The sequence below is a fragment of the Geospiza fortis genome, unplaced genomic scaffold (assembly GCF_000277835.1).
Source record: "Geospiza fortis unplaced genomic scaffold, GeoFor_1.0 scaffold181, whole genome shotgun sequence".
In the NCBI taxonomy this organism is placed as follows: Eukaryota; Metazoa; Chordata; class Aves; order Passeriformes; family Thraupidae; genus Geospiza; species Geospiza fortis.
The window spans coordinates 242,741-251,706 of NW_005054412.1; the positions used below are offsets into that span (position 1 = coordinate 242,741).

At 39.8% G+C, this 8,966-nt stretch overlaps 1 protein-coding gene across 4 annotated transcripts in view; it reads left to right on the top strand.

Annotated features, from left to right (window-relative positions):
* DCLK1 (doublecortin like kinase 1) overlaps positions 1-8,966 on the top strand; it is a 224,247-nt gene that overhangs the window by 83,700 nt on the left and 131,581 nt on the right. The window lies entirely within an intron of this gene.

Sequence of the window (8,966 nt, forward strand, 5' to 3'; positions counted from 1 at the left end):
GCTTGAATTCTATTAAAGTTTAACTTAGTGAAATGATCTCTTTTCTCACCACTTTTGTTACCTTTTAAGAGTAGCAAAGTCTTTACAAGAAACAGAACTGTTGCTTCTAATATCCCTCTCTTTGCAAAGTGTGGAATTTTATAATATTCCTCAAATTACTCTCTTCAAGAAGCTCTCAGAGTTTGGTAATGAAGCCAGAGGCATTATTTTCTGAATCCATACTCCTTCTGTAGGAGATGAGGAGCACTCTAGATTCCTCCAGGCCTGAAGATCTTCTGAGGCACCCACACAGTCTGAGAGCTGCAGCCTGTTCCCACAAAGCAGAGGAAACTGCAGCATTTGTACTTCTCTCCTGGAGCCTCCGGCTGCCCTACTCAGCCCAGCATTCTGGAAGGGCAGGTCAGGAGGATTGCTTTATAGTCCCACAATACAAGGGAAATGGAGACACTGACAGAAGATCAAGACCCCAGAGAGGTGTAGGTGGCTTTCACTTAGAGTGCTTGGTCAACAGAAGATGCTTGGAAATTCCTCTGTCTGGTTTCTGATATGGTGCAACAGCCAAAACCAGAACTGTGTAACAGACTTTTTCCATAGAGCAAAGTGTTCAAGTTTTGAAACCACTGAAGATCCCTAGGCTGGTTAAGGGCTTTACTTGGGCAAAACAGGAAATTCTTTACATGCTACCTCTAAATTTTCAGCAAATTGTGAATTAGTAGAAAAATAAATTCTATTATTAATAATAAATTTGATTAACCTTTCATGGATAGAATAATCAATTAGTAGATTAATCAATAATCAAAATTCAACCTGTGATGCACGTAGTTGTAGTAATATATAGGAAACCTTAAGATGCGGCTGCTGTTCTCTCCCAGACATAGGTGAACACACATTTATATTATTCTTTCATTCCCTTGCCTTTGTGTCTGTAAAGTCACTGTGGCTTATATCAGAAAAGCAGTCTGTAAAATTTACTTAAGAAAATAGAGTAGAACTCTCCCATTGCATAAAAAAATCTTATGAAACTTTGGTAACATTCAGGATGAAATGATGAACCCTTTCCTTCTTTAGTCAACCTCAGCCCACAAGCCAGTCCTGGCAATAAGGCCCAGGTCAGTAATCGTTGGGAAAAGTTACCAAAACTTGGATTCCTCATCCAGAAAGATTTTGGCCTTTGCATCCTTTTGTGCTTTTGAAAAGTGATCTTTCCCCCCTTTATCACTTTCTACCTCTGTCTTTGACCTTCTTGCTCCTGTCTGTTACCCCATTCCAGTTCTGCACCCCTCAGCAACTGTGCTCCAGGCAGTTGTCAGGACAGAAGCAATCCCTGATGCTTGGTTAGCTTAGTGATGCCATTTTAGCCACATCCCTTTATGGATGTATCTGAATGCTCTGCAGAGTAAAGCAATGGAGGAAAACTGGCTGGTTTCACAGGCTCTTGTTTTCTCTGACAGAAGGTAAAAAAGGAAAGATGAGAGGAAAGGCATCTGTGTGCCATACATTTAAATGACTCAGGCAAGGTTGAAGCTCTGAAAGGGCAGGACAGTCACTAGAAGGCAGTGAGCAGTAGGACAGAAGCTCTGCTTTGATCTTGTTGGACTGACTGTAATTCTAGAAAAGAGCTGAGAATCAGCAGGGAAGGATAAGGACTTATTTTTTGATGATGCAAAAATACTATCTAAAGGAAATGAGATGACAGAAAGGGGCTGTAGATTCTTCATGTTGAGTTTAAATGTTTGAGCCTGATTGCTTGTCAGGACATTGCAATCCTAAGATTTTTAAAAAAGGAAAAAACCATAATTGCTCTCTTGTGGTGTGATTACCTTCAATTTCGTGATAAGATGACTTTGCTTTGAATAAGTTTAGGTACTAATTGTACTCTTGTGCCTCTCCTTCTTCCTTGTACCCTGTGGTGGCAGAGATCAGCCTCACAGACAGTTGCTGCTCTCCCACTGTGCTGCTGTGCTGTGAACAGGTAGTGGCTGCTATACAAACACAGGTCTGGCCATAGAGGGAGGAAGAGTTGTGGAGCTTTCAGTTCCCACATCTCTGCATGATTCCAGCCCTCCGGTTGACAGTGCACAGTCATATTTTGATTGCATAAAATGGGGAGGAAGATAATGCAAAGATTATCAGACATTCACCGGGGCTGTAACATGAAGGGAAAAATGACTGCAAGTGGCTGAAGGGTTAAGTGTTAAATCTAGGGATTTTTTGTGGTTTGGATACTTGTTTGAACTCTTCACCCTAGGTTTTCTCACCCCTTCTTGTTCTCTGTTTGTCTTCATTCTTGTGATCTGGCCATCCATGAGATACATGGCCATCTTCTTATTCCAGACAGCCCGAGCAGTGACCATGGTGTGCTGGCTTTCTTACAGGCAAACACCTCTGCTTAGCTTTGGCTTCTGAATTTTTCTTTCAATGAAGCTATAAGGATGTCGGAGCTTAAATTGTACTGCTGCATTTTAAATATATATTGCTGTCAAAGATCCTTAACACATGATGGATACAGTTTCTTTACTGAGTTTTGTACATATTTAGGTTTATTAATAACAAAAAATTACATGAGAAACTGTGTAATAAATAGCCATTTTTAATTCTCTATACTGTCTAGTGTTGACTCTTACTGATATTAATAGTTAATGAGTAAATACATTAATAAGCTAGAACTACTTTTTAATACTTATGAAGTAATTTCAGAGATGTTAGCAGGCATTGTCTCCATTTTACAGAAGGAACAGAGGCATGGAGAGATGAAATGCAGTGTCTCAAACATCCTCTGATTCTGGGTAGCCAGAATGGTGTGTCTGTACCCAGGCTCCCAGCTATGCATCCCCTTTCACCATTCTCTTTTTCAGCTGAGCTTTGCTGCATTCAGTCATGACACCCTCCTCTTCCCACACCGTCTCCTTTTGTTCACCACATACCTGCCAGCTTTCTCAGCAAATGAAGAAGGGTTCTACAGATGACTAAGCTTCCTTCATTATCCTCTTCAAAAGGACAGCAGCTCAGGGCATGAGGCAGTGTGTGATCATGTAATTATAGGCTGTGTGGTGTCCATTCCACAGCAGTGGACTGCGAGGAGCCACAACTCCCAGCTCCCAGTCTAATGCCACAGTAGCATCTGGTGGCCACAGCGGCAATTGCACATGGAAAAACGGATTTGCAGTTCCTTGAGTTATAGAGCTAGGAGGGGCACATCCTCCTCAATATTTCTTTGCACTTTCTGGGGCTGGAAATTGCGCTATGGAGGTAGAGCATTAGAAAAAGACATTATTAGATTCAAATATGCATCTACGGGATGAATATTTGAATAATGCACACACCCCATAAAATCTGAGCAAATTAGAGTTTTCGTAGGGAGTGAAATAAGGCTTTTCTTTGACCTTGGTGTAGTCCCTTCTCCAAAATATTGAAGGGCTAAATCTTCCATATAAAGCACTGGAGTTTGGTTTATATCCGGCCTGGTAACAGAGAAATGGCTGACTGGCTGCTGCTGAAGATTTCCCTTCTGTTTTCTGGAGTGATATTGATGTGAAATGATGGCAAATGGTTTTAGAGCTCAACATGATCATTTAAAGAGGGTGATCCAAAATGCTATATATACCTTGTGCAGCCAGCTGTACGTGTTGCATAAATTCTCCTTTCTGCAGAGAAAAACTAGGAAAATCAGGTTTCATGGGACCAAAAATAAGATCTCTTTCACAAGAGAGTAGTAATTTAAAATCAAAGTGATTCTTCCTTGCAGTGATACCGTAGTGGTGCTTTGTCCATTCTGGTTACAGTTCATCATCCAACAGGTTGGAAACTATGAAGACTATATGTACATTCTGAAAGTCCCCAGCAAGCCTTTTAGCCTAGAAGGTCGATTTCAAACCTGACAAAACGCAATGGTCAGAAGCGGTGTGCTTGGCCCCACTTATACCTGGTGAATATGGACTGCATGAGTGAGGGCTCGTGATTGCACTCGCAGGAATGTCACACATTTTGAGCTTCTCTCCCCTGAACCCTGTTGGGCTTCTGCAACCATGAGATGACAGGAAGGTTATAAGCCTGGTCCTTCCAGGACTTCAGGACAGGAACATATAGCCCTGACCTTTCCATCCTACTGCAGCTTCTTCCACAATTTTTCAGTTGAGAGATCCCTGAGTCCATTACTTGCTGTCAGGTTGTGGGGGGAAGCTGGGAAGAAAAGAAGAAAAGTAGATAAGGTGCACTGCATAGGATACTGGGAAGAAATTCGACATCGTGGTTCTGCAGATGAGCAGTTCCTATTTTTGCTATGTTTCTCCTGTTTTTGTAAGCTGGGGAGAAGACATAGTTGAGTCTTTTTCTGCCAAGCAGACACTGGTAGAAGGCTTTGGTGGCAATGGCCCATAGTTTAGATGGTGCTGCACACAGAGTTTGGCTTCAGGTAGTGGCAGGATGGCTCTACTATGGTGTCACACAGGTGCTCTGGGGAGTCCTACCTGCCTCGTGGGGCTATGTTGTTTAAGATTTTCTGCTTTCAGTTTACTGTGCTTGGCTGAAGTAGGGGATTAAACTCATTTTTCCCCGTGTAATGTGAGTTCAACTTAAATCAGATTTTCTGTGCTTGAAATGCTTATTTTTGCACTGGGTTCACAGTATTATACAACTTCACAGTAAAAACTCTGTTCTTTTGACTTTAGGTATTTAGTTATTTCCTAGTAGGAAAAGGGATAATGCTAGTGCAAACTTCTGAAGATTATGTATTCTTGCTTTAGTATAATGCCATTGAACAAGACCAAATAATTTCTATTGATAAACATTTCAAATCTTTTTCTAGATATAAAGTAGATGATTTAGGCTCTCCTTCAGTGCTCAAGGAACATTAACTTCCCTGTCTGTATTATGCTTTTTACTCAACACTATCCAAACTCAGAACTCATTGTAAATGTACAAAAAATATATCTGCATTATAATACATTGATTAAACCAGAACTAATCACATGGTGGCTTCTGGAATGTCTGACTGAAACTGAGCTTGGAGCTGAACCTACAAGAGTTTATTCCTAGGCTTAGGAATTAAATCTATATAGCCCAAATGCTACAAGGCTGTGAACCTTTGTTCCCTCTTGGGTCATAGTACATTAATTAGTCTTTTATGGCTGCTAATTAGCCCTTCCTGCATTTCAGTTTTGCATTCTGGACTTTTAGGGATGTGATTTTCAAACTACACTGTCACCTGAGAAATGATCAGTTATATAAGTGTATGTGTTCTTGTTTTCCCATGGACATTGGCTAAATTTCCAGATTTTTTAATGCTCTAAGGTAATTTAAACAGTAGTAAATATAGGATTACATTTGTTAAATTAATTGAAAGTTGCAGATTTCAAAAGGTCAAGTATATTGAGCATGACAGCAGCTAATTGAAAATAATACCAGAGGAAGCTGTCAGACAGCAAAGGCTCCTTCTGCACCAGGTGAAGTAGGTGGCTGCAGTGACTTTTGTGCTGAAGGACCATGTTATGACCACCCCTTAATGGGTTCAGAGTGCCTTGTGCTGTCTACCTGTGGAGTTAGATCTCCATATCTGGTTGGGGAAGGTTAAGGCTGTAGCAGGTGATACACACAGCGGCAGATTTATAGAAATGTGTGAGAGAGCGAGCAGAGAGAAGTTATAGGTTAAACAAGTACTTGCAAACATTATACTTAACATCACACTGTCCTTCAGAAGATCCAGTGTACTCTACAGTGAGTTCACAGCAGTCATTTTGGCTCCAGTAAATATCACTAAAAGTTTAGGTCTTCTGTGTGCTTATCTTAGGAATTTAAGTTACAAAAAAATACTGCAAGACATCGTATCTGAAACACCTTGTTTCGTTCTGGAGTTTCTTGTTTCTCTTCTCAAAAGAAAACAGTGTGTGTTTCACTCTGTTGGTCATCGATGCTGGAATCTTCACTGTGCTGTACTGAAAGGTTTTTCCATGGCTTTGTCTATCTGCCTGTTGCTTTTACTGCCTCTGAAGGCTACAATTTGTGCTGGTGAGTGAAAACACACTGTCATGGTTATTATGAATCTGTGCTCAGAAGCAAATGAAGAGCATGATGAAGAGAGCATCTCCTGCCAAATAAGAAAAGAATTAGGTTTGAGAAACAAATCCATTTTCTGACAGCTTGTGTCCCAAATGTCTCACTTCAAACCTTAGGCAATTCCGGGCATTAACTCCTGTAAATTACAATGGGCAAATTCAATTGCAACTTCTACTTTGAGTTCAGAATAGACAAACTCTAAATTAAATGTGCTGGATCAAATTCTGAAAGGTTTGCAAAGACTGGGTAGTGGTTAACTGTTTCTGCCTTCTGCAGTGACAAAAATGACCCTGTGAAGTTCATTTCTGCAGAAAAGGTAATTTAGCAGATGTCCTATTCCTTGTGAGACAACCTGCACAGGAAGAGCTCAGTGCTTTGACTCGACTGTCTGCATATTTCTTGGTGTGAATAAGGTTAGGGCTTTATTGCCTGCTTCATCTCATCCCTATGCTATGCTTGTATAAAGCCTCATCTGTGAAATCTGAAGAGACTTTATGGAGATGGCTGCTTGTGCAGTGAAGCGTGTAGTTGTTCCAGCTTCACAGCAATCTGAGGAACTAGTTGCAATAGCAGTAGTATGGAAATGGCATGTCATGTTAGTGGGGAAAAAATGAGCTGCTGCTCCCTGTCCCCTGCCTATGTGTCAAAGTAGTCCTGAATCATCATTTCTTGTTACCCTTTGACCTCTTGGCACACTGGTATTAAGCCTATTATGGGAATGAAATGTGTTCTGTAAACTCAGGTCAGTTCTTAATGGACAATAATTCAGATGAAGAGACACATAATTGGTTATAACTTGCTCTAATTGACATGCTTTTCCCAGGACAACTCCAGTGCTCAGACAGCAGGAGCATGGATGTTGTTAACCAGGGCAAGTGTGAAGGACGTCCCACTTTTGCATGTCCTGTTTTTTTTCCCCTGGGTCAGATGCACAATAACTTTCCTCCAGGCAAAATTTCCTTCAGGTCATATGCATATAGACAGCTCTCACCTCAAAATCAGCCAAAAATTTCCTGCCTACCTCAATTACAGTGGGTTTGAATGCTGTTACAACCAATGATAACAGCAGCCAGTAAATATTAGGTGATGCTGCAGTGCATGTGTCTGCTGTGTTTTTCAAACCTTGATCAGACTCCTTTCTTCCAAGTAGGCCAGTCTTAGGCTAGCATTTAAGGAAGAGAATTTAATATTTTTCAAATTACCATAAATTTGAAGCCCATATGTGTGGAAGTGCAGAACACAAAATTTCTTTCAGTGTGTGCTACTTGTAACAGTAGCAGTACACTGACTTTTTTCTTTTTTCTAGCCCAGGACATATGACTGAAAAAATGTTTTAATGGAGTGCATTGATATTGTTTATTATTTTAATTGGCCATCTTATAACTGTACTGCTTTTATTAAATATAGAAGAACAAATATTTCTCTTAAGTCAAGCAGACAAAAGAAAACATTCCTATAACTGCAGCCATTGTGCAAGTTTTTAGTTATGAAAAAACGGAGAATATTTTCTTCTTCTCCATCTTAGGCTCCCTCAGAGCTGCCAAAGACTCCACTCATCTACCAGCCAGTCATAAAAGAAAGGCATTTTCTGAATGGAATGTAGATACTAGTTTCACACACAAGAACAGTCAAAAGGGTGCACAAATTTACATGTATTACTAAGCTAATAAATTTTGATGATTTATGTTTTCAAGCATGTTTCTGAAAAGGATTTAGTGTAATTCTAACAGTTTGAAAAACAGTTGAATGTCATCTGCTGGGTTTTTTTCCTCCTGAAAGTCCCCGTGCCTGCCTTAATAGTTAAAATGTGTCTCAATTTCCATAGTTTATTTAGGCATCCTATTAATTGAGGGGAAAATCTTTCTAGAGCTTTAGGACAATTTCTGGGATCATTATTTTAATCCCAGGGAGTTTTGTTCATATTATATGGTGACAAAGGCACTTCTCGACTGCATGCACAGATTTTAATCTGCTGTAATGCACTGGGTTTCAGCCATTTCCTTACTGCAAATGAATAATGAATAAGCTGTGGTTTGAAAGCTAATGTTTCAAGATGAAATCTGAATCTCATTGCAACATGGATGATATTCATTTGTCATCTCCATGGAAACATCTATTTATCAAGGCACTGCAGCTAAGGCTGTAACAAGAAAGTAAGCAATTGTTGGAATGCAGGGCTTTTGCTGGGAAGCAGACTTAGCAAACAAAAGATAGGATTATGCAGGACTTTGGCATTATTTTTGAAATTGGAATTTTTTAAAAGAATACATAAATCTTTTGCCTTGAAGGATGTGGATTTTGCTGTGTTTTGAAATACTGAAAAATATCAGGAACAAAAAGCATAAATATCCTGGGAAATCTCTCCAATTATCACCTGTTGTGGTCCATGTGTTCTCAGGAAATTCCAAAGCTACAGAGTTGTGTGTCTCCCTTTATTCAAATACAGCAATGTATGCCCCCTACATATGGCATGAGAGCTATAAACTTAACTGAATTTAACAGCTAGTGCTGCTTAGCAGAAGAATTTTCTGTGAGGCATATCAAAATTCCTTAAAACAGAGCCTGGGTTAAATATCTTAGTGAGGAGTAAGGAACTTGTGGAAAAGGCCCAAAGGTATAGTAGGTATCATTCCTCAGGACTGGCTCACTCTTTCTTCTATTCTTTTCTTATTTAAGTAGTCACAATAGATAAATCCTGAAACACTGTTTAATATTTCATTTCATAACAGGCTTGAATTTATGGATGTAAGCTGTGGATTCAATTTTTTTTTTATATTCTTAAAACAGCTTTCATTGTGTTGCAAGAGGTAAGCTCAGAGCTTGTGAGGCAACAGAAGAAGCATGAAAAGCTTTTTTTCTAACTTTTGTTTATGGTGTGTATCAGCTTTTTGAATCAGGGAAGAGCTTTCCTGAGC